Raw genomic sequence first — 25,634 nt, 5'->3', positions numbered from 1 at the left:
AAGAGGAACCAATACAACCTATTTAACCATGTAAAACAAGATGTTTAATCTTATCCCTAGAGCACTCTAAATCCCCCCCCCCCCCCCCCCCCCTTGCAACACATACACAACCAACGAAGAAATAAAAAACTACTCACGCTTAGATTTGTATTATTGATTGGTAATTTCAAAAACAGATTAAACACTAACACGTGTCACTAAAATACCTGTCCCTACCCGTTACTAGGAGTTTGCATCCCAGCTTTATAAACATCATTAATTTGTAATTTTAACAAATCAAATTTATAATTATATAGTTTGATGCAACCTTTAGTTTACTGTGTATTTTTTATAACTAATTAGTTTTATATATTTTTAATAATATAATTTACATACTTTCTTTTGATGTTCGTTTAAATATTAACGAATAAATTATTAAATACAGCTAGGTTTCTTGTTGTAGGAGTACTTAACTTTCTTAAATTTTATTTTTGCTCTAAAATGAACACATTTAAGAACAATCTTATTGCATTTCGTACAAGTCTTCATGCATAAACAACTCGTCATTTACACTTTTGTCCCTATGATTTATATTATTTTCTTACTTATATGTGGTTGTTAATCGCACATCGGCTAGTTTTCTTAGCTTCTTCCAAAACCCCAACCCCTCCCCCCCATGTAAATTACATAGTTGTGTTGTCAAAGTTTGTACCATTTTACATCGCTTAATAGATGGTTTAACACCTTCTTCCTCACCCAATTAGGAATGGTGTCAGTCACTTAGTAAAACATGTTACCGCTATTGCAGGTTGGTTTAACATATACAATATCTTTACGACTTTTGTTTTCACGCTAAAAAGGTTACCGACCCTGCTGCGTAACGTGGGCACCACCACTAGTATCATCAGAAGTATTTCTATGGCTACTGATAACAAGTCTCAAGGAAAGCATATTTAATGACCCAAACAAACAATATAACAACCATATACACAACTAGCATTATGCATCCGTAATATAACTTTCCAAACACAACTTGCAACTAATTGCAAAATCCATATACACAACTAGCATTATGCATCCATAATTCGCAAAACTTTTCAAACACAACTATGTGAAAAGATCTAAGGATAGACAATTTAAAACAATTAACATATCAACTAAAGTGAAGAAGTGAGTCTATCAAAAAAGCTTAGTATTAAAAAAATACTAAAACATATCACGCAGCTTCCTCGTTCTTCTTAAGTGCATCAACATTATCTTTCATGTACGCAACCAGTTCAAGATCGTTGATTCGACCATAATAACCCACGATTTTGAAAAGCTTGAGGTTTTCATGGTGATGATCAGCAGCAATACGGGTTGCTTTCCTTCTCATTTTGGTAGAAGAAAACCAAAAATGCAAAAAGGCATTACATCATCTTCCCCAACCACCTCCGCCAAAGAATATGGCATCCAGCCACCAATTCTCACCCCTTAAGGGGAAATCAGGCATGGAAAAGGCCCTAAACGGCCACACTCGGCACAAGAACGAATGGTCGCCGGGTATGGGATTGCGGCTGCAATGGCCGCATTACAAGACCGCAGACCTTAACCAGTCCACGCCACCGGAGGATGACGGAGAATTCTAAATGCCTGCATGGAATGAATGCATACGTTAATAAAGGCCCATATTAATTATAAAAGTCGTGTGCTATTTTATGGTATGTAATGTGGCACTTTGACATACAATAGTGTTACAAACACATGTAAGACTTATATGTTTTTATTTCCGCGTGGATAATAATCATAGCTTGGATTTATGCTTCTGTTTATGGTTTTATACGTATTGTAGTATAAGTTTATGGTTGTGTACTTAAGAGATTAAATATATTTTGGACTTCAACATCAAAAAAATTATATTTCAGTTTGGGTTCTTTAAAGATAAAAAGGAAAAATAATCCGATTGTGGTTGCTATATTTTTTGTGACCTTAATGAGGTTGGTTGTTAATTATGAGATCCAAACAAATAAAGTAATTTTGTGATTTAAATATGTCCGGTCGTTAATTTTTACTCTTGTGATTTCAGTCTATTTGAAAATTTGAAAGCACATATCCCGTTGGGTAGTAGTATAAAGGAATTGCCTTAGTCCGATGGCTTAACTATAGATTATAGAAAGGATTTCGGGGGGGGGGGGGGGGGGGGGGGGGAGAATGGGACAGGAACTAAAGCCGTAATTTGCAAAGAAATTACCTCGTCAAAAGTTTTGTTTTGATTCACTTTTGATTTTATACTTTCCACCCCATAAAAGTTAGATCTTCATTTTAATTGTTAGTTTTATTTTTGTTTTGTTTAGCAATTTTAAAACTCGTACATCTCACATTTTTCGTAGTTACCGTTTTCTGAAGTAGCTAAAGCCGTTTTAAAGTTTACCTTTTTTCCAAATGATAACCGTCAAGACACTATAAACAATCAACATGCTATATTTTCCTCCAAGTTGATCAGCCAAATCTCCATGTAATTCAAGACGCGTAACATCAAACCTAACATTTAAAATTGACAAAACAAGTACAAAATGTTAAATCCTGAATACTTTAAACATACCAAATATTGAAGCAAAAAAAGATATTTTGATTACAAATAATTTTTCATTTGTTTGCTTTATATGTCAAAACATGCATGAAGTAAAAAAAAATCCCAAAATGTTCAACAAAATGTAACTGATATTGATTTACTTCATTTCTCAAGCAAATTGAATATGTTACATTAACACTAACAGAAATCTATAGATACATGTCCATAATAGCACAAAAACTAAAGGTATCCTTGCTTTTGAAAACAAGCTATAATTTTAAAATATGTATAGAATGATTATGAGACAAATAAGACTAGGTAAAACAGAATTAAAAGTGCTTACATCGCTCACTGAGTAAGAGATGCAATCTTTGGGAGCGGGATCTTAATGGGTGAGAAAAACAAGGGTGCGGTGACTAAGTGATTATGATGAAAACTAAGTTTCATTCATTTATATAGAAAATTGGTGTAACCCTAATCCAAATTTTACTATAACTATCCACGAAAGCCCATGTTCGTGAAAAGATAATATATTTTTCAAGGCCCAAAACTTTCGGCCTTGAAATCCGAAAAAACGAAGATAAATATATTACACTACTATTGAAAAAACAAAATAGTTATTTAACCTAAACCTTAAGGGTGGTGACACTCGTCATCATATTCCAAACCATCTAGAGTACCCTCTCTCCTTCGCATCTGATTTTCACCCTTTCATCCTGATCAATCTCAAAAGGGGAACTCGTCATCCCATCCCAAATTATTTTTATTCAAATTAAAAATAAGTAAATTAGATTTTAATAATCTCATCTTTTTGTAGTTGGCTGATAATTTAGAAAATAACTACATAGGTAATTGCTTCATACTACATTCACATATCAAGTCTGCGGTTGCAGGTTCGTTGAATCTGGTAACCTTGATATCAAATCCCTTTACTTTGAACTGCTTTGGTATACCATGTGATTGACTTAACCAAAGTTTTATCAGATTGCCACTAAAACAATCATCCAAATTGCTTGTTTATGACCAGCAAGCTATCCGACACATTCATTAAAGTTATTGCCAAGTCCACTGTTTCATCCTCCCCCCGCTTTCTTGGTGGTATTCTAGGTGCCATTTGCTTTGTAAAAACCAAAATTTGAGATCTAAAGGATGAGATTTTGAGATAGATGTGTTTTAGGTTAAAATAAGGTGAACTTGGGTTAGGTGTATTTAGGGTATATGATTTATGATTTAATCATTAATCTTTTATTTTATAATTAAAAGTTGACCGTTAGAAAATGTTTGTGAGCATCGGGGTTGCCATGCCACTGGTGACGATTTTGGCTTGGTACCGAAAGGGACAGGGTGTAATCATTGAAGAACAGTGACATAGAAAGAAATGAAGAAAAGAAGCAGGGAAGAGAAATCTTATTTCATCAGAATCAAAATTACAAGAATGAAAAATCACAAGAATGAAAACAATATATATAGTCTTAACATATGCGGCGCATATGTTCACATCCCCCCTCAAGTTGGAGGTTGACAAAACCTCAAATTGCATAGCATCGAGTGAAAATGAGATCCCGGTAAGCTCTTTGTAAAAATTCCAGCAAGTTGATCCTTCGTGTTGGTATGCACCAAAGTGATAAGTCCTTCGTGCAACTTTTCACGAACAAAGTGACATCCAAATTCAATATGTTTAGTTCGCTCATGAAAAACAGGATTCTTTGCAATATAAATTGCAACTTGCCAATCACATTTAAGCGTGGCAAGAGTAATGTTAGGAACATTGAACTCCGAGAGTAGTCATGTCAGCCAAGCAAGTTCAGCAGTGACCAGTCGACAAGATCAATATTCAGCTTCAGCCGGACTCAAAGAAACAGTAAGCTGCTTCTTAGATTTCCAAGAGATCGGAGAGCCACCAAGAGAAACATAAAACCTACTGACCGATCAACGAGTATTAGACACGCATCCAGTCGAAGTCACAAAAAGCTTGCATATCAAAAGAATGATTATTATTAAAAAAAAAAAAACCTTGAGATAAAGTTCCTTTGACATATGATAGGATATAAAGTGTTGCATTCCAATAAGAAATCCATAGATCTTGCATGAATTGACTGAGCAACTGAACAGCAAAAGCAAGATCAAGTCTTGTGTGAGTGGGTAATTAAGTTTGCCAACAAGCTTCATGTATTGTAAAGGGTCATCAAGAAAAAGTTTCTCATGAGCTTTAAGTTGTAAATGGTGAAGCAATGGTGAGTTTGTGACAGGAATATTGGAAGTATCAAATTCAGAAAGCATGTACTTTTAACAAACTTTCTTGGGCACATGATAACACATTTGGTAGTGTAAAGAACTTCCATACCCAAAATATAATTGAGGCTTTCCAGATCCTTGATTTTGAAATTTGAGTCCAGGAAAGTCTTGAGATTACTAATTTCTTTTCAAATTGTTCCAGTAACAAATATGTCATCGACATATACAGCAACATATACCACTGAGGATCCATAGTCTTTGAAAACAAAGAATGATCATTATGAGAACCAACATACCCTATTGACTTTAATGCGGAAGACAATTTCCCATTCCGTTGTCTAGAAGCATGTTTTAAACCATATAAATATTTTAAAAGTTTAAGCACTTGATTATCAGGAAGCTACATACCAGGGGGTGGCATCATATAGATATCTTCATCTAAACTCCCCGTGAATAAAACCATTATTGACATCTATCGGAAAAAGGCCAACTTCTTTTTGTAGTAACAGATTAACATCTACAAGGCTTCTTATAGTGGTCATCATGATAACATGATAACAGGAGAAAAGGTTTAATTGTAATCAATCCCCTCTTTTTGAGTATCTCCTCTCACCACTATCTAGCTTTACAATATTCAAACCGTCTCATTTTCTTTATGTTTAACTTTAAACACCCATTTGCATTTAATAGCTTTTTTTCCACGGGGGAAGATCAGTAACAGCCAAGTGTCATTGTTTTCAAAAACCTGAAATTTAACTTTCTTGGCAACTTGCCATTCAGGAATGTCGTGAGTGTCACACCCCAACCAATTGCGAACATGTCGGGGCGCGGCATAATTTGTATCATAGCTCAAAGACACTAAAATAATAATAAGTTTCAATATCTAAAATTATTTATTCATAATGATCGTACCACAAATAATTCAACTGGAAAAAAAAGAAATAAACACAACAATTAAACTTTATATTTTTTAGCCTAAAATCCAAATCTATGTCTTCACTTCAAATAACTTCCTATAACAACTTGCATTATGCGTAAAAATTCTTTGTCAACAACACATGTTGAGCGAGTAACCACGGTTTAGTATAAATATAATAATTATAATAATTAAAAAACAATTCCTTGCGTTAGCATAGATTAACATAAACAATTATATGTCTCTTTTCGATCATGCCACTAGATTACGGAAATGTCTACACGGACGAATTCACAACACAACATAAAGTGAAAGTGGCATTTCCCCTGTGTTGAGTTACTCCAGCGACATATGATCATACTATGAGGAAGAGGGTGAGGGTGAGGGTGAGGATGAGGATGAGATATCAACCAACAATAAAAACAATAAACAAATAATTAATATAACAATCAACAATTAATCGAACAATATCACATCCACGCTAATAATGGAACTGGTTTGAGTATAATAGTATAATAATAATAATTTTTAATACGCATAATGTCCTAAAAACAAAAATAATAAAAAAACCGACGTTATTACTCACCTCAAAAATGAGGACGCTACTTTGAACAAGGGGAACAAACAAGGCGTAGAATCACGACGAGTTATCATTAAAGCAATATATTAAATATCAACAATGCTATTAACTTTCCAACTGTTCGCAATAGCCTATATAAATACATGAATTATATCAGATTGATTTTTGTGAAAATGGTGATGTTTGTTTAAATTTCTTTTGTTATAGTTACAAGACATAGATGTTTATTTTATTCTTTTATTTATTTCTTTTCAAACAAGAATCAATTTTGGAACTACATGATGATGATTAATCATGAGATTACATATGTTTTATATTAATCTCTAAAAGTATTTTAATATATTTAAAAATAATTTGTTCCATAATTGAGTTTGAGGTTAATATAGCAGATTTTGTGTACGGAGTACCCGGTGTTACTTAGTTGATCGTTCAAAAAAAATAGCAGATTTTGTGTGTGGATGAATGTGAAATGATTCTTGAAACATTCTGTAAGATTCAAAATTCCAAAACGAAAAATTGCATTCCTTGCCACAAATGAATAACACCAGTTTCATCGACTAGTTATTCCACTTTGGTGCAATATGACTTCGTAAATGTGTAAGGAAGATAACAAGATACATAACATGGTACCATATGTCGAAAACAATAGCAGTCCGTTGCAGTTGTCACTAGCGGTAAGTCGACTATCTATGGTCCGACGATAATCAAATGAAAACAAGTGGGGCTGCATTGGTTAGTGGGTCAGAGTATTCAATCAAAACGTCATAAGAGCATTATTCATGGGTTTAGCATAAATGATCATAGACAGTTTACAATCGTAAATTTTGAAATAATCGAGTGATTGTATTTTAAAACTGACACGAAATCCCGTAACTCACGTGGTGAAGCCTTAGCAAGAATTTTGCGTGTCGTTTACAATCGTAAATTTGGAAATAATCGTTTGGATTATATCTATGCACAATCAATTTCCTTTATTACTTCATGTCTTTTCATTTAATAGATTGCATATATTTAATATAATATACTAGTTTTAGAGTTCGTGTAACACACGGGATGAACTAAATAATTAAGTTTATAAATAAAGCAATACATAATATATATAGAAAAATGTATTACATATATGCTTGTATTATTATACATAAATTGATTTTATTTATATCCCAAAATGATTTTTCAAAAAAAAAAAACTTAATAAAAAAAATAATGCATGTGCAAAAACATACACAAGAACACTCAATCAATTGAAATTTATTTATAACAATCCGAAATTTCTAGAATAATAATAAAAAATATTGTTTACGTCAGAGGAATTATATTAAGTTAGTAGAGAAGTAATAATATAATAAAGATGAAAGGATAGTAGACTAAGATGAAGATGAGACTAAGGTTCATGGGCTTAAGGGTATAATTGTATAAATATCACTTAAACCCTAATCATTTCCATCTCCATCCTTTTTACACTTTAGCCTACACCATCAAAAACACAAACTAAAGCCAAAAACTCTTTACTCTATTATATTCAACGATCTGAGACCAACCGAATGAAAGAAATCATTTATATCAGCTGACCCAACAAATTACAACTCGACACCACAGCCCCATGATGCAGTATGAGCCGTTTGGATCTAGATCTAGCTTTATTCAAGTGTTTAATCAGCCAAAAACGAGCTTAAGGACCACCTTAGCTCAGATCTGGACACCCCAAAGCTACCTAAGTCACAAACGATCAAACCCCAACCAACCATGGTGGTTAACGGCGGCTGACGGCGCCGGAATCAAAGAAAAACCTTAAAACGCGTGAAAAAGGGGCTGACCTGCACTCATACGCCGTATAAGTATATACATCGTATAAGTGTGGACGGCGTGTAAGTATGTAGCGCATATGTATGACCAGCGTGTATGTATGAGTAACGTATAAGTATGACCAGTGTGTATGTATGAGTAACGTATAAGTATGACCAGCGTGTATGTATGAGTAACGTATAAGTGTGACCAGTGTGTATGTATATAGACGTATAACTATGCTTGTGGCGTATATGTATGCATGTAACGTATATGTATGTGGACGTGTATGTATGACTTATACGCTAAAGAACTTACACGCCAATAAGGACTTAGATGTACTTATGCGATGGAAAAAGGACTTATACGCCAGTTAGATTATACGCCAGTGAACTTATACGCCTAAATGATTTTATAAAATAAACGAATGATAGATAGCGTATACGTAAGAAAACGATAGACATGGACTTATACGATATATGAGCTAAAGATAAGTAAATAAATAATGAAAGGTAACGTTTAAAATGAAGATTTGATTTGATTAAATAATTGAACTTCAGTTTTCTGATGAGGTATTTAGTAAAGACTTATAAAATAATTGAACTCCTGCTAGGGCTCTGCCCCTTGGACCCTATTAGGGGCTGCCGCCCCTAGAACCCCACTGCTAGAGGTGTTGCCCCGGACCCCCGTAGCTAGGGGTTACAATAACTTAGAAGTATGGTATAGAGAGAAGTAGTTAATTGATACTATGATTAATACACAATTAGCCGTGCACAGCTCAAGAAGGGCATAACCGTAAATTCAGAAAGGACATGTGAGTTTCTAGCCCCATTTCCTTGTTATGTTTTTGGGGCTATGTGCATACTCGATCTGATTAGTTAATACGCATACCTTAAGTGGTAAGTGTATGCCTTATATGATTTATGTGATTGAGGTTATGAATGAATGCTTGTCGGTACGTGAATGATCTTCAGATATTGCACGTATCGCCAAGAAAGGTGAGTTTTATATATATTATGATGAATGATATATGTATGTTATATGAATGATTAAGAGTATGTATGAAAGTGTAAAGAAAGGTATGATAGGGATGCACGAGAAGAAATGGACCGAGCCCTAATAATACTCGAGAAAGAATGGACCAAACCCTAATAATATACGAGGAAGAAGGGCCCCAATAATACTCGAGGAAGAAGGGGCCGAACCCTAAAGAAGTGACAACAGTTACTATATCTGCACATGAAGTAGAAGCATCAAAATTGTTCACACATTTAAAAACAAGTTTAATTACCTCTAGGGATCCTGATCCAACAATTTCATATTGAACATGTTTACCATATATCATGTTCTCTTTCCTAGTCTCTTCCTCTTCAATTATAGGCATACCAGTATAGTTATGATTATAAGGAGGAGACACATTTTCATATCCTAACCCCTCAATTGTCTGAGTTTTATACTTTAGTTGACGCTATATCATGTTCCCAACCACCTCACTAGATACATCAAATTTCTTAAAATTGAAATTGACATTTTAAAATTTAGCAATTAATTTTTCAAATTCTTCCTTAGATGCATCTAGTTCGACAGTTAATTCAGCAATACGCCTCTTAGCATCTAAGTGGTGACAACATTTTGCATTAAAATCTCCTTGAAGTTGATGTATGTCCTTATGTTGTGCATCTACTTTTTCTTTAAGTATTTTCCCATTTTTCTTAAGACCATAGTTTTCACATTTACTCTTTCCATTTCTCTAATCAAGTTACTATTTGTGAGATTTATATAAATCTACCTTATTAAGACAAGATTGAGAACATAATTCAGAACTTACCTCGGATGAGCTGGGATAACATAATATACTTAACTGGTCCATTTTAAAACAAAAATCCAACAGCAGGTCCAAATTAGATCAAACCCAACAGAACATGCCCAAATAGTTTACTGTGTGATCCCAAGTCACTAAAGCCCAAAACACTAGGCCCAAATCCACGCAGTCACTAAATCCCAAGTAATCGAGAACCCTTTGCTTTGACCGAGAACCCCGATTTTGAACCGAGAACCTGACCAAGAACCCTGAAAGTTGACTGAGAACCCTGAAAATCAACTGAGTACACTTAAAGTTGACCGAGAACCCTGAAAGTCAACCGAGAACACTTGAAATTAACCGAGAACTCTTGATTGATGATAGTAGTCTTAGCCGAGAACCCCAGAAATTGACCGAAATCCCCTAATCTTCACCCGAGAACAATTAATATACCATGAAAACACCTTGTTGTTCCTGAGAATGAACAAGCAAGGTATAGAACTCCAAAAGTAGCTTTGACCAATTAAGTTTGGTAACAAACTATATCCCGTAATCAATGGGATTTGAACCTAAAGCATAAATCAAATCATATTATTCCCAAAATTATCTCAACAACCCCGATGAACACGAAGAACAACTATTTCTCAATTTCCAGAAATCTTCAATCACTTATCAACTAAAAAATACCTTTTGAATCAATGATATCACCTTAACCGAGCCTAGAATAGGTCTATAGGCTCTCATACCAATTGTAAGTTTTGTGAATGGATCATTCAATGTGATATAACCTAATCTCATGATTATGCGGGAACTAACACGAGATGATTCAATATGATGCAAATAAACACAATAAGAACACGATGAATTTGCTTCAAAACACACGTATATTAAACTTCTAGTGCTTTGATACAAATTGTAAGTCCAAATCCGGATCTACACAATGTGATATCATGTACACACGATGTTTGTGCGGAATCCAAACACTGTGGTGATTCAAGCATAATATGAATGAATAATAAGAACAAGATGAACTTTAATGCACACGTTTATTGTCACCAAACGTTTGGTACATAAGTTCTTTACAGATCTACTTTGCTCTCTAGAGTTTATGGTGGCCACCAAAGTGCTCCACACCACTTACCCTTACTAATGACTTGACTAAACATTAACTATATATAAGGTTACCATACAAAAATCCCAAAGGCCAAGCCCAACTAAACCTAAACTAACCTCACCAAAATCCATAGAGATTTCGGTATTATAGCATCACAACCATAATGCAATTCTTCAACTCTTCATTTATTTCACTTTAGTCTTGATCATGTCGTGTCATTTTGATATGCGTCAGTCTAACCAAATTATGACCCAACAAACACACTCCCGCACCAAACTTCGTTTGTCCTAAAAGATTTACAGCTCTCTTCACATTTCCCCTATAATTAATTACGAACTTAGTTCGATAAGAACTAAAACTATGCAAAAATCTACTTCATAACTATAAGTCCCCCAACTCAATCAACATCAACATGTCGTGCTATGCTAGGGTAAAGTCCCTTGATTAAGTAGTTTGCTAAGGCATAAATTCAAGCGAAAGGAAGCTAACCCACATAAATTCATGAATTGGTTTTGAGTTCGAGAATCCATTCTTTTATTTGTTATATACGAGTTTGTATGAAAAATAAAAAAGCTAACTTATCGAGTTAATAGCTAGCCGAACTGTTGAGTTCATGCATAAGTGTCTAACTAGAGGTGCACAAAAAACCTGAACGCGGAAGAAAAACCCGGAACTGTTTTTTGTATACCTGGGTTTTTAATAGACGAACACGTACTCGTCCCTACCCGTGGGGTACGGATAGGATATGAATTTCTGTACTAAGATAAGAACCTGAACCGGACCCGATTTGTACCTGGTAATACTTGAAAACCCAAACCGGTTTCATATCCGGGACCGGGTTTTCCAATACCCGAAACCAAGTATTTTAAATAGCTGAAAAATACCCAAAAAAAACCCTAAAAAGTGAAACCTCTTAAAAAAAATCCAATTTTTACCTGAAAAATACCCGGAAAAAGCCAGAAAAAACCAGAAAAGGGGGTTTTTTAATACCAAAAAATAGGGTATTTAAATACCAGGTTCTATACCCGAATCGAACCCGACGCATAGGGTATGGTTTTTAAAAATGTCGTAAAAGTAGGTCTACAAGGCCGAGTACTCCCCGACTACTCGCTACAAGGTATTTAATCGAATGTTGTCAACCTCACCCAAAATCACATCTAGTCGGTTAACTTGGACCGATTTTGACTTAAAAAATAAAACATAATTCATATTTTTATAATATTAAAAAAAGAATACCACCTTTTATAACTAACGATTAAATAATTTTAGAATAATTTAGTATTTAAAATGTATTTATCTTATCTATATTGATATTCACTTATTTTATTATAAATATTACCAAACTTATGATATTTAACATATATAATACCCAAAAGTTAATTTTCTTTATATTTTTAACATTTTCGAGTACTCTCCGATTACTTTCCGAGTACTCCGAGTATACCCAAATTTCCAGTCTTCCGCCTAGCGACTTTTTCAACTGTGGTTTTTAGAGACAGCACCCGGACCCAAACCCTACCCGGGTATTACCTATACCCGGTTTTTTAGTACTCAGTCATACGCGAACCCGTACCCAGAACTGAGTATTTGAAAAAACCTGATTTGTGCACCTCTATGTATAACTACCAAAAAGATTTCGGTCCAACCCAAAACCACAACCAGCTAAGCCCATCTGGGAAGCCCAAATGATTTATATCCCACCAGAGACATTGTTAGCCTGACTAACCTAATCTGAAAAACTTGTACAAACCCAAACTCTAATTGGTTTGGTATAAAATGGTCCTCATGTTCGATTGTGGCACTATTTTTTGTTTTGTTAACCAAATGGTTCCCAATGCACACCCCGGCATATAAAATATAGCCATAAATATCGGTTTGGGCTCGGTAAATGGTTTCTAACCCGTCTCGGTAACACAAAAAAACAGGTTTGAGCCAAACAGATTCCATCTTGATCCAAGTCGGCAGTTTGGATATTAGTTCGTAACCCTATCTGAAAACATGTTTCAAAGCAACAGTTTGAATACCCGAACCAATTTTTAACCCGACACACAATGATTTGCATACGTTAATATATTTTGTACCAAAATCGGTTTATGACCGGACTCAGTTTCTCCTCGAACTAATTTTGACCAAATTTGACGAAACCAATTTAGTTTATAACCTGAACCTGTTGGAACCCTTAACCTGTTTTGTAGACGGTACACCTCTACCTGTAATAAACAAATTTACTTTTACCTTTTTATTGTTAAAATTATATAGAATATCATATTCATACCAAAATAATAAAATATTTGATTTTTATAATATGACAAATTGAAGACCCAGAGCTTTGTGGGGACTCAAATTTGATTCGCGAGAAAACCTGAAAGGATTCAAATTCTTTTTCTATGGTTGCTTTAAACAGGCACGTTGTGGTGGAGACGTGATGGGTATCGGTTTAGTTCGTTATTGTACCATCAAAAAATACTTTTGTGGCATAAGTTAAAAATTTGATGACCAAAGTATAAAATCAAAAGTGTTGAATATGAGTATATAACTGTCAAGGCAATAAGAAACATATAAAATTTTATTGGCAAATTTTCAGAAACAATACTATACAACCTTTTCGTCACCAAAATTTGATGTATTTACTGTTTAGTCTCTCGACTTTTGCAACAATACTTTTAGCATTACAAATTTGACCACAAAACTTTTAGTCTTTCAACTTTGGCCATAAAAATTTACACTTATTAAATTCTTTGACTTTCAACTTTATGCACAACCATTAACTGCAACGAATCAAATTGATACTAATGAGTGGGTAAAAGAATATGTTTTTAACATCTAATATTGTGTTTTTATCTATTTATATACATTGAACACGATTACTTTGAATTTTTTATGACTGCATGTGTTCGGTGTTTAATAGAGCTAAATGGAGCTTAATGAAAGCTATTGGGATGGTACTCGAAAGTTAACACGAAAATGAATAAGACCGGTAGTTAACATATGGAAGAAAAATGAAGAAGACCACACAAGCTACAAGTTGCGCTCACACGGCCATAATTTGTTATAAGAGGGGACGGAAGCAGGCGCACAGATCATGCAATTTTTCAATGGGGCCGCAACTTGTGGTCCCATGATCATAACTTGCGGCCTAGTTTATAAAAGACATGGAAATTAGGTTTTTGACCCATATATAAATATAACTTTAGGGTTACGAAAAAGGGGCTTCCCTCGGCCATTTTTCATCACTAGAGAACATATTTTAAAGGTTTCAATAATTCTTCGAGCTTATCTCTTCAAGTGTTTATCAATTCTCTCAACCATTGAAGATTCCAAGATAAAATTAGCGGCTTATTTCCTTTGTAATCACCTCAGGGTGTAAGATTCATGTGAGAAACTTTTGATTTCACTTTTGTTCATTGATTGGGAGCAAGTTTTATGTAATATTTGGTTGTGTTAAACTTATCTTGTGTAATTGAAAGTAAAATAGCCTGGTTATTATTTGTCTTGCGTTTTTTATATCATAGTGTTAATGAATAGTACTTCATGATCATGTATTTGTTTGACACATCTTGATTAGGCTGGTGGTTATGTTAATAGAACTCGTTAAGTTTTTGTTCTTAATCGTCACTTGAAAATTAAGTCATGCACAAAATCCTCGTTAAGAATGTCCAGTGGACAAGGCTAGGTTATTAGTTAATTACTGAATCTGAAGCATTCGTTGGTTACTCTTTTCTCATTATCATTTTACAAACAAATCAATATTTAAATTGACATCATTTGTCCACCCTAGTATAGTTAATTAAAAAATAAACTAAATTAACATTTTCCACTAATACCCTATGGATTCGACACATTATATGCCCTAACTAGTAAAGATATTTTTTATAAATGTTTTTTATTGAACTTTAGATATCGATAAGATACTGACCAATTTCGCATGGCGTGCACGTGATGCATTTAATATGGCCCACCGCCACGCACTGACAGAGATACTTGTTCTTATAAGTTCTAAACGCAAATAATTTCTAACTTGATAAAAGTACTCTAAAATCTAACATTTTGTTTTTTTTTTAAGTTTGTCTATACTCTGTTAAAAAGTTTTGAACAACAACATTTTATAGCCTACGACGCGGCCAACTGACATTCGAGGGGAAATAAAGATTTGGGCTAGATGTTGTAAAGTCTCAAGTTCGCGCTGGGCAGGTCTAGTAAAACCCGAGTGATGGTAAAACTTAAGCATTGTCGGTCCCAATGTTGAGGCGCTAAGTTGACGCGGACACCATCGGTTTTGGTCACATGTGTTATTGTATCGAAACTAAAACAAAAAAAAGTTATAAAATTTGAGATGGACCAATGAGGTGACGTCGGTTTGTAAAACTCGATAGTTTAGGAAATAATTAATTAATTCAGTTATAATTAAATTAAAATTATAACGTTTGTTGTTATAGTTACAAAATAAAAAAAGATACAATATATAAAAGATTAACAAAATAAAGTATTAATGAATTACCATATTTAATTAATTGAATTAATAATTATATAATTTATAAGGAATAAAAGCGATACAACAGCAAAAACAAAAGTTATATTTATATTTATTATTATTATTATTATTAATTCAAGCCTTTGAAAACACTTAAGTTATTATAACTTGTTTTCTTTTCCAGATGACAGAATTATAGAAATTGTCCTTTATCTTTATAACATATTTCAGTGTCTGTTCTTTATGTTAAAATTGACATGTTTTAACCTTTACGTTTTAAAATGTTACACCGTTTGTCTTTTAACCCTAACTCAGTTACTTTTCTCGTTAAGCTAGATCATATGTCTCGCACATGAGGGCAAATAGGTCATTTTACTTATCTATTTAAAAAATCATTTTAAAAATTAAAACTAAAAACTAAAAGAATACTCTCTCTTCTTTCTCTCTCTCCACCGCTCACCATCCTCACACCCTTTGATCATGTCCCCAAAACCCTAGCCAGCAACCACCCGCCACCATTACCGGCTGACCACCAGTACCGTTCAAAGACACCAAATACGACCAGCTGAGAAGGTATGTATTCACCACTCCTCTCTCTTGAATCCAACCATCACAACCAAACAGGTAAGTGTTGTGTTCAACGGAGAAGGATGCTGGTGTCCCGAGATAGATGAAAACGACGGAGGAATTGAACTTAAAAACCAAAAATCACGAACAGTTGACGGAGAATCGCTCCATTTGAGGAGTGGGTTTTAGCCTCAACCCCCGATTTGGGTTTAACGAAGCATCGCAGATTTAACCGGAGAAAATTTCATGGTAGGTGATGACAGGGGTAGCCCAAAGCCTAATAAAATGATCTTCACACATTAACGCCAAAAAGGTTCAATGGTTAAAAGGTTCGTTTGCCGCCTAATATTAGGAGAATAAGTACATGAACAGTAAAAAGTATGCAACAGTAACGCATCACATTACTGTTTACTTGTCCCTCAGCCGTAAAAAGGACACATGCCCAGGAAACATACTATTAACCACAGATCAATAACCTCCCGCGCCTAAAAGGGTCAGCCCTCTACCACAAACAGAGATTCTCTAGCATAACCACTGGACAAAAGCCTTATATTCTTTCTCTATAAAAGGAATGTAACTCAGCCATAACAAAGACACCAGATCTGGGAGTTAACATATAATCTCTGATCTTCTCTTCTTCCTTGAGAACTTGCACTTTGCATGTTTCTTTCTTACTTCAAAATCAACATAGCTTCACTAAGAATCTTCATCCTAGAACCGGCTCTTGCATCTCAGTCTTGGATCCGTAGTGAACTATAACAAAGAACAACTAAACTAGTGAACCTTTCTCTACGTTTTGCAAACGTAGAGGGACCCTACGACCTGCGTTAGGTTAACCGAAACCCTTGTTAACCTAACCAGCCTATTCACTATCATTGGTCTTATAATTGTTGTAGCAACAAGTTGGCGCCCATCGTGGGGCTACGCTGCTTACTTTATCTTAAAGACCAATAGTGTAGCTCCATTTTCACTAAAATCATCATGTTGGAAGGTGAATCTCCCAAAGAAGTCGACCAAGTGTCAAGAACACCGACGCAAAATGCTAGCCAACAAACTCCGGCTGCGACCACACCTTTTTCTACTCCAGGAGGTACTCCGACAGGACCTTTGTTCCTAGAGTTCTCAACTTTCCAAACTCCAACCCCTTCACGATCCGGAGTTCCTTCTCCTCGCGCAGGAGTCACGAACACCCCGGAGCGCGTCGACTTGACACTAAAAGGGGTATCATGGCATCTCTTACAACTAAGATCTCTTCTTAACCAACACGTGAGTCACGAAAGAGAAAAATGGATAAGAATAAGGCTAGATTATGATGATCTGGAACCCTCACTGTGACTCGGACATCCACCTCTCTCTTTCACCAGCTCACGACCAACTGCTTCTCATTTGGAAGTTGGTCCAAGTGTGACCTGCCAGCTTTTTAACCCAACTCCTTATGCCTAAGGGAGGACAAGCCCAACGACCTTCCCCTTGTTCACTTCACAACCCCTCGGACATGAAACCACTCTCAAACAAATATGGCAGTCACCAGCTTCAAGTATTCCTCCTCCTACAGCCACTACATGGGAGCAGGCCATGTCGGTCTGGCCCTTGGCGCGGAGTGCAGCAATGAGCATCCCCATGGGAACCAACCAAACAGCAGGAACTACTGAAAGCCTTCAAGGATTTAATCTCATGCCTCAGATGATGGCTCAAATGATGGCACACTTCCCTTGAACCCAACTCATCAACCAAGTGCTGAGTACTCACCAAGGAACAACAAGTCATAATCTCGTTACAAGGGTAGAAGAAGACCTTGCAAAGCCCTACAATCCCGGTAACATGTCAACATAGTTGGCCTGAGTGGGATAGTGGGGCGCTACGTGTTCGCGCAGTGTGATAACATAACTGTGAAAATCACCATTCGAAAAAAAATGATAAATATCATTAATTTTTATTTTTAGTTTAAATACCTTCAGTTATCTCATAAATTCATAAATATATCTAGAACTCAAATATTGTAATAAGAGTATCACATTTATCCATTTTTAATCACAATATTCATATAAAAATAACTCAATATAATGCATAAGACTGATCTTATTTTACCATTCTAATTATAAACTCTATAAAATAATTTAAAATATGGTAATTAATTTGTATCTTATTTAACAAGACCAATCATAAACTATTTAACAAGACCAATCATAAACTCCATAAATATATAATTATTATAATAAGATTGTATTTTATTTTACCATATTAATAGATCAACATAAAAATATTACCTAAAAATTAAAATATTTGCATAATATTCTACAACATCCTAGTCCATATAATCATTAATGATAACCAATAATCATTAATTATTACCTAAAAATTACAAAAACCTCTCTAATGATTAATTAATTATTAGCCCAACCCTCTTTAATGGTTCTTTATCATTATTTTTTATAACGATATACTGAATTGTTTAGTTACTCCGTACGGGGTGTTGCAATGGCAAAAAGTCATTGTCAGCTGGTCCAACCTAACCGTACAGAGCTCTTAAGCGCCTCCAAATTATCTATAGTTCCGGGAAAAACTCATCCGTTTGAAGGCCACTGGAGGTAAAACCCGGACAATCTCAGAAGCGAACAGAAGTTCTCAAAAATCTCAGTCATCGTTCATTGAGCCACCTCCAAAGTGTTGTTTGTGAAGATTGACTTAGGTCTACATTGAGAAATCCAGTCTTTCTATCACTAAACCACATTAGAAAGGATTAATTGCTATTTATTTAATTATAATATTAGCATTTTATCAAAAATTAATTATGATTTAAAAAGTGATATATTATTTACAAAGAAAAAAAAATTATATTAGGATATATAGCATTAATTGAAGTTTATATTAAATTAATAGGTTAAAAACCAATGTATTATACAAGTCGAATAAATAATAAACTATATGGTTAGTTATCAATATTTTGAAATTGTAGAACAATATTTTAATTAAAAATATGGCTGAAATTACTTATAAATACTTTAAGTAATTAAATAATGATATTGAATATATAAAATATACTTATTAATAAAAGTTAAAATATAAGTTTTACTCTTAGCATCTATACTTGTTTTTAAACAACAATTTTTTTTAATTATAAATTCCATGAAGAAATTTATCTAGAATTCAAAATATTGTAATAAATGTGTATCACATTTGACCTTTTTAATCATAAATTACATGAAAAAATAACTCCATATATTGTAATAATATTGTATCTTATTTTACCATACAATAACTTCAAGAACAAATAATTAAATATTATGATAAGACTGTATCTTATTTTACCATATGAATCAAAAATTCCATGTGAAGATATTAAAATTCAAAACATTGTAATAAGATTGTATCATATTAAAATTCAATCAAAATCCTATATATATCCCACTCTACACCATCACTTTCAACACAAGCTCTCCTAGCATTCCTACAACACTAGTTTTTCAGAAAAGATTAGACTGCAAAAGGTTGGTTGTGTCGGCTGCCGGCGATGTTGGGAAAATCATTTTGTGAACTCCATTTCCAGAAAAGTGTTTTGGGGAAGAAGAGGCAGCCTGTGCCGGACCACTTGAAGATGGAAAGAATTCAAATTCTCCCAAAACTGGAGCTGGAATTCGGTGGAGGATTTTCCGATTCAATTTCCGTCATGGCGATTAAATTTGGGGCTACATCAAATAATAATGAGGTAATGAACCTCATCTGAGGTTGTAGTGAAGGTTCTTTCTGATTAACTTATATTTGTTATGTTTCTGTCTCCTAGAACAGTAAAAGATGGCATCTAGTAAAGTTTAGTACTATTGTTTTTTTAATAATTTGTCTATTTTCTTGATTCAGGAGACTGGTGTACATGATTTTGAAGAGGATGTGATAATATGTGATCCTGAATTGGAGATAATAGACTTTGAAAAAAGTCAGCAATTTCGCATTATCCTGGAGATTCTTCTGGTGATCAATGGTAAATTGGTAGTTTTTTATTTCTTTCTTTAATTTATAAATAGTTAATGCGTATATATGATTACAGAGATGTGTTATGACGGGCTAGAGGTTCAGCTTGCCGTATATTATGATAAGAAGGAATGCAGGTAACATCATATGTGAAACAATCGACATCTCATAATTCGGTTTTAATTAATTTTGTGGTTTGATTTTATTAATTTATATGGTGCCACAGAGTTTGCAAGGCTTGCATTCAAGATTTGCACAGAAGTTTTGATTTTTGTTCTTTGAACCCGCGCTTAGCTCGCTGTGACAGACACTTGCATTCAAAGCTTCAAGATTTGAAAATGATAAGCAAAAGTTCAAAAAACAAAACTTGGAGGTTTGATTTAGATGTGGCTTTAACATCTTTCAACTCGTTTACTCTCACTAAAGATCTAGAAGAAAGTGCAAAGCAAAAACTTTCTACTGAACAAGAATTTAAGAATAACAATCTTGGACACTTCTTGAAGCATTGGGGAGTAGGCAAACGGATTATTATCCTGGCCATGATTCAAACCCAACCAGATTTGGATTGGGATATTGGGTTCATGTTATGCGAGTACCTCAAAAAAAGTGTTGAATACCAAAACAACATGAAAACGGGAATTTGTGAGATTGAATTTAGAAGAAAGCAGATATTTTTAAGGGGCATAAAACATGAAAATGTGCGGAGTGAGTCCCTAAAATTCGAACTTCGGTTTTCTTCTGATTTTCTTCAAGATCATTTCCCGGATCATTACAATTTGATCCTCCAATCACTGACCGTTCAAGAATACATGAATCCGTTAATGGGATTTATGAATCTTGGTGCCTATTTACCACTCCAAATTAAAAACCCTGACTTGGGTTCTTATGTTAGCCTCGGTTATGGTGGATTGGATAACCCAGCGCATCCGGATCTTTTATCCAATTTATGTTTCCATCCATATGATGAGGTAACTTTCTAATTTCTGATTTACTTTATTTATCATATAATTGTATGTAAATTATCATATTTTGAATATATTTCCTTCTTTTGAATTCAGATTCATATTCTCGTATATGCTGCTGATTACATGATATTACTTGTACTTGATTACATGATTGTTTTTTGTTTTGTAAAAGTTATATTTCTAGTGTATTTAAATTGTAATTTACGAATGTAGAATTTACCAAGTATACGAGAAAACATAAAAGCGGCCGCGAAGAAGACGAAGAACATCAATGAGAAGAACATTAAGAAGAAAAAGATTTTTCGCAAGTGCCATTGGTGTGGACTGACTTCCTTTTGTATTCTTATCATGTGCTTAACTTGCCGGGGGAATTTCTTTTGTGAAGATTGCATCGACAATAGGTCTGTTTTAGCCTATCTTTATCAGATTTCATAGCCATTAATGTATGTATATTCGTATTCTTGCTCGATTTGCTATGTTCATATATAGTTGAAGACTTTTGGATTATGCTTTTAATCCATTGAAAAACTTGCAGTAAATGAAGTAGAATTTACGCTTTTCAAGTTCAATTTGGTGAATTTAAGTTTTTTTTTGTTATTCGGATACATATAGGTACTATTGTAAGAGGTCGGTTGAGAGGAAGTGTCCTGTGTGTGAAGGGCAGTGCTCCTGCAAAGCCTCAACCTGCAGAAGAGGGAAAACTAAGCAAGTCGAAACAAAGGTTTAACTCGGAACCGTAAAATATGATACATGTCTAGTCACTTTAGTACAATTGTATTCTGATAATCTTTCTGTTTTCACGATTCAGAAAAAAGTGACACTTGCTTCCATTCCTGAAAAGATGTCTGTCTTTGAAAAAAGTCAACATATTCACATGATCCGAGTGCTTCTTCCTGTGATCACAAACATGAATCAGCAAAAGTTCATCGAGTTGGACACTGAAGCTAAAAACAAAGGTATATATAATTGCAAAATTGGTAACTTTTTGTTCTTTTTAACTTTATTAATAGTTAATGTGTATACGTGATTACAGGGACATTTCATTCCGAGATAGAGGTTCAGACTGTCGCATATACTGACAAGAAGGAATGCAGGTGAATTTCACACATCATTTGGTTTTAATTTATTTTGTGACTTACATTATATTTATTTATATGTCACAGAGTTTGCAATCCAGATGTGCACAGAAGCTGTGACTTTTGCTCTTTTGTACTGTGCTTAGCTTGTTGTCATTCAAAGCTTCCAGATTTGAAATTAGTAAGAAGCAAACGCTTAAAAAACAAATCTTGGAGCTTTGATTCGGATGGGAGTATAAGTTCACCTAAGAATTTAGGTGGTTGCAACAAAGGCGCTTTGTATTTAACATCCTCCTATCTGTTCACTCTCACCAAGATCTAGAAGAAAGTGCAAAGAAAATATTTTGTGACTTTAAGATCAATGGGCCATCTGATTCTTCACCATGTCCGTTATGTGGTGAAACGGGTCTCTATTTTTCTACCAAACAATCCGGGACGCGTTCCAAACTCAACCAAATCTGAATTGGGATTTTGGAGTTATCTTACAAGAGTACCTAAAAAAGAGTGCAGAATCCCAAAACAGCACGGAAATGGGATCAGCAAAAAGCACTCGTTAGTGGTGTGAGATTGAATTTGGAAGAAAGCAGATATTTTTAGGGGGTATAACAGATGAATGGAATGAGTCCCTGAAATTCAAACTTCAGTTTTCTTCTGAATTTCTTCAAGGCCATTTCGCGGATCATCAAAATGTGATCCTCCAATCACTGCCCATACAAGAATACATGAACCCATATATTCATGGGACACTTGCATTCAAAGCTTCAAGATTTGAAAATGATAAGAAGCAAAAGGTTAGAAACCAAATATTGGAGGGTTGATTAGGTGGTAGCATGAGAGGTCTATTGATGGGATTTATGAATCTTGGAGCATATTCACCACGTCAGACTAAATACCCTAACTTGGGTTATTATATTTATGAATCTTTTATCCAATTTACGTGGACATCCGTATGATGAGGTAACTTTCTAATTTCTTATTTACTTTATTTACGATAAAACTTTCTGGAAATTACCGTACTTTGAAGTGATTTCCTTTTTTCATTCAGGTTAATAGTCTTGTACGTGCTACCCATCGTCCTATACTTGAGAAAGGTCAAAATGAATTCAAGATGTTGATGAGTAAAGATAATTCACAAGACCATATATCTTGAAGAGTTAAACGGATGACTGCTAGCACATCAAGGGTGGATGATATTGAATTATGATAGTTTAATTATGTCGGGTAACATTTATTGATTGTGAACTGGTGCTCTCTTAACCGTTGCAACTGTTATAGATTTATGTATATACGTTATAATGTAATCGGTGTTCATCACCAAGATTAATTGAAATCTCTATTTGATTGATCCGTTAATTAGTTGTTGTGATTATATGTGCTAGCGTGTTCTTGATATCAAATAATTTGGTTGTGACAGGCATCTATGTTTCTATTGTAGGGAGCCTGGTCACAATTTTAAAAGTTGCAAACTTAAACCACAAGATGAAACAACTTTTATGAAGTTGCCCTAGATCTAGATTATATAGATATTATTTGGTGGTTATCTCTTTAGTTTATAGTTGATTTGCATTCCTAATATAATGCCAAAGTTGTTATGGCATTTATTCTATATATTGTCATGTAATCGTTTCTTTTGAATCAAGAGATTATCATTAACTTTCATGGTAATCAGAGCCTAGGTTAAACACCTAAACCTACCGCCGCCGTCACAATGGTCGACGGAAAAGACTCATCTTCAAACACTAAAACCAACACCTCAAATAAACCATACTACTATCCAGCCTATAGTGTCACTAACATTCAAACAAAAGTCTGTTCCCTCGATGGCAAAAACACAACCTATTCATCATGGGTGAAGCTCCTCAACTTCACCTAAAATCTTACAAACTCCTTCACCACATCGATGGCACACCGTCGCCAGCGAAAGCAAAAAATGATCCCACATACGCCGAGTGGTCGGAGCTAGATGCACTTATACTCCAATGGATATTCGGCACTGTATCCAATGACATCCTTGATCGTGTCTAAAAACGATATCCCGGCTCACGATGCCTAGACTAAAATTGAAGATGTGTTCCTAAGCAACAAGAAAGCATGTGCGGTGGCCCTCCTTCACGAGTTCACTCATACCACACTCAAAAAATATGCATCTATGGATGCATACTTCAAGAAACTCAGAGATCTATCCCTACAACTCATCGATGTTGGCAAACCGGTTGACGAGTCCTCTCTCCTCATCCAATTAGTTAACGGCCTTCTGAAAGAACTCGATACGATGGCCACAATAATTAATGCGGGAATGCCAACATGGAATAAAGCCCGAACCATTATTGACCTAGAGATGCTTCAGATCTCGACCAGGATCGAACTGTCCACATGTACACATATTGATTCCGTGCAAAGCACGGCACACGGACAACAAAAAACGGACGCTTCTAATGCAAACAAGGGATCCGGTAAAACATATCCGAGGAGTAATTATCGTGGAAAAAATTACGACCCGAATTTCAACCTTCGTATGGGACAAGGCGGTCGAATCAACCGGGGGCGCGGGGTCGAAACCAAAAATGCAATCCTAGAAATAATACCAATTATCCTACCTCATACCAAAACAACAGCTCACAACAAAACCACAATACTTCTCTGCCAAACTCCACATTTACCCCACCTCATAATCACCACAGTTGTTTTGGTATAAAATCGGTTTTAAGGATAATGTAACCAAATCGATTTTGTGAGGTAGAGTGCTTAAATAACAATGGTGATTTTGTAAACGAAATAAAGATGAACACAAGAATTTGTTATGAGGAAAATCCCTTGATTGGATGATGATCGCCGACACAAAAACCCCGGGTGATGACAAATCGTCTATCACCACTATATTAATCAAGAAAATAAGGTTTCAAGGTTGGAAGCTTTGATCAATGATTACAATGATTGCTAAGTGTGTGTATATTGCTTATATTGTAGTGTAAGAAGTGTAAGTCGTGTATGACGTGTGTGACCTAGCTGATCAAGCTTCAATATATGCAAATATAAGAATCAAATATCCCTATTTGTTAGCCTATAATCAAGCCACTCCTTCAATGTAACCTTTCATGCATTGGCAACGTGGTTTAATGACTTTAATTGGGAAATTATGGGTTAGACTTAGTCTTTATCCATTATATCTGCCAAAATATCAATAAAGCAAAGAGAACAATCGTTGATAAATAATAAGTATTGAGGATCATTGATACTGACAAGATCTATAACACATGCTGATCCAGAACATATGACAGGATAACGTATCCACAGTGTCAAATTTCTATGCCCTAACAATTGCCCCCAAAATGGAGGTTGTGATAAGATCACAACTGTCATTTTGCCTTTGAAATCAAACTTCCCGCAAAAAGATATGAGAATTGACAAGCTAGATATAACAATCATATATCTATAAAGTTTCCTTGGGAACTTCCCTTCCGACTATATATCCAGCACCTCCTATTTTCCCTCCATAATTCAGCAGAACAATAATCAAGTATCCTCTTTTTACGGGGATGAATCCTTTGACACCTCTTTTTTATATTTTCTGTTGAGTCAATAATTTGACCTGAAATGACTTAAGGATGATTAAGTAAGATTGGAATCTTCT

At 34.7% G+C, this 25,634-nt stretch overlaps 1 pseudogene; it reads left to right on the top strand.

Annotated features, from left to right (window-relative positions):
* Positions 1-19,507: 19,507 nt before the first annotated feature.
* On the top strand, positions 19,508-22,054 carry LOC143555646 (uncharacterized; annotated as a pseudogene).
* The last annotated feature ends 3,580 nt before the right edge of the window (positions 22,055-25,634 follow it).

This window comes from Bidens hawaiensis, unplaced genomic scaffold (genome assembly GCF_021521415.1).
Source record: "Bidens hawaiensis isolate Kalapana, Puna unplaced genomic scaffold, B.hawaiensis_p1.1 tig00018229_1, whole genome shotgun sequence".
NCBI classification, from domain to species: Eukaryota; Viridiplantae; Streptophyta; class Magnoliopsida; order Asterales; family Asteraceae; genus Bidens; species Bidens hawaiensis.
Note: the sequence above shows the minus strand (reverse complement) of the source record. Positions and strands in the feature narration are given on the sequence as shown.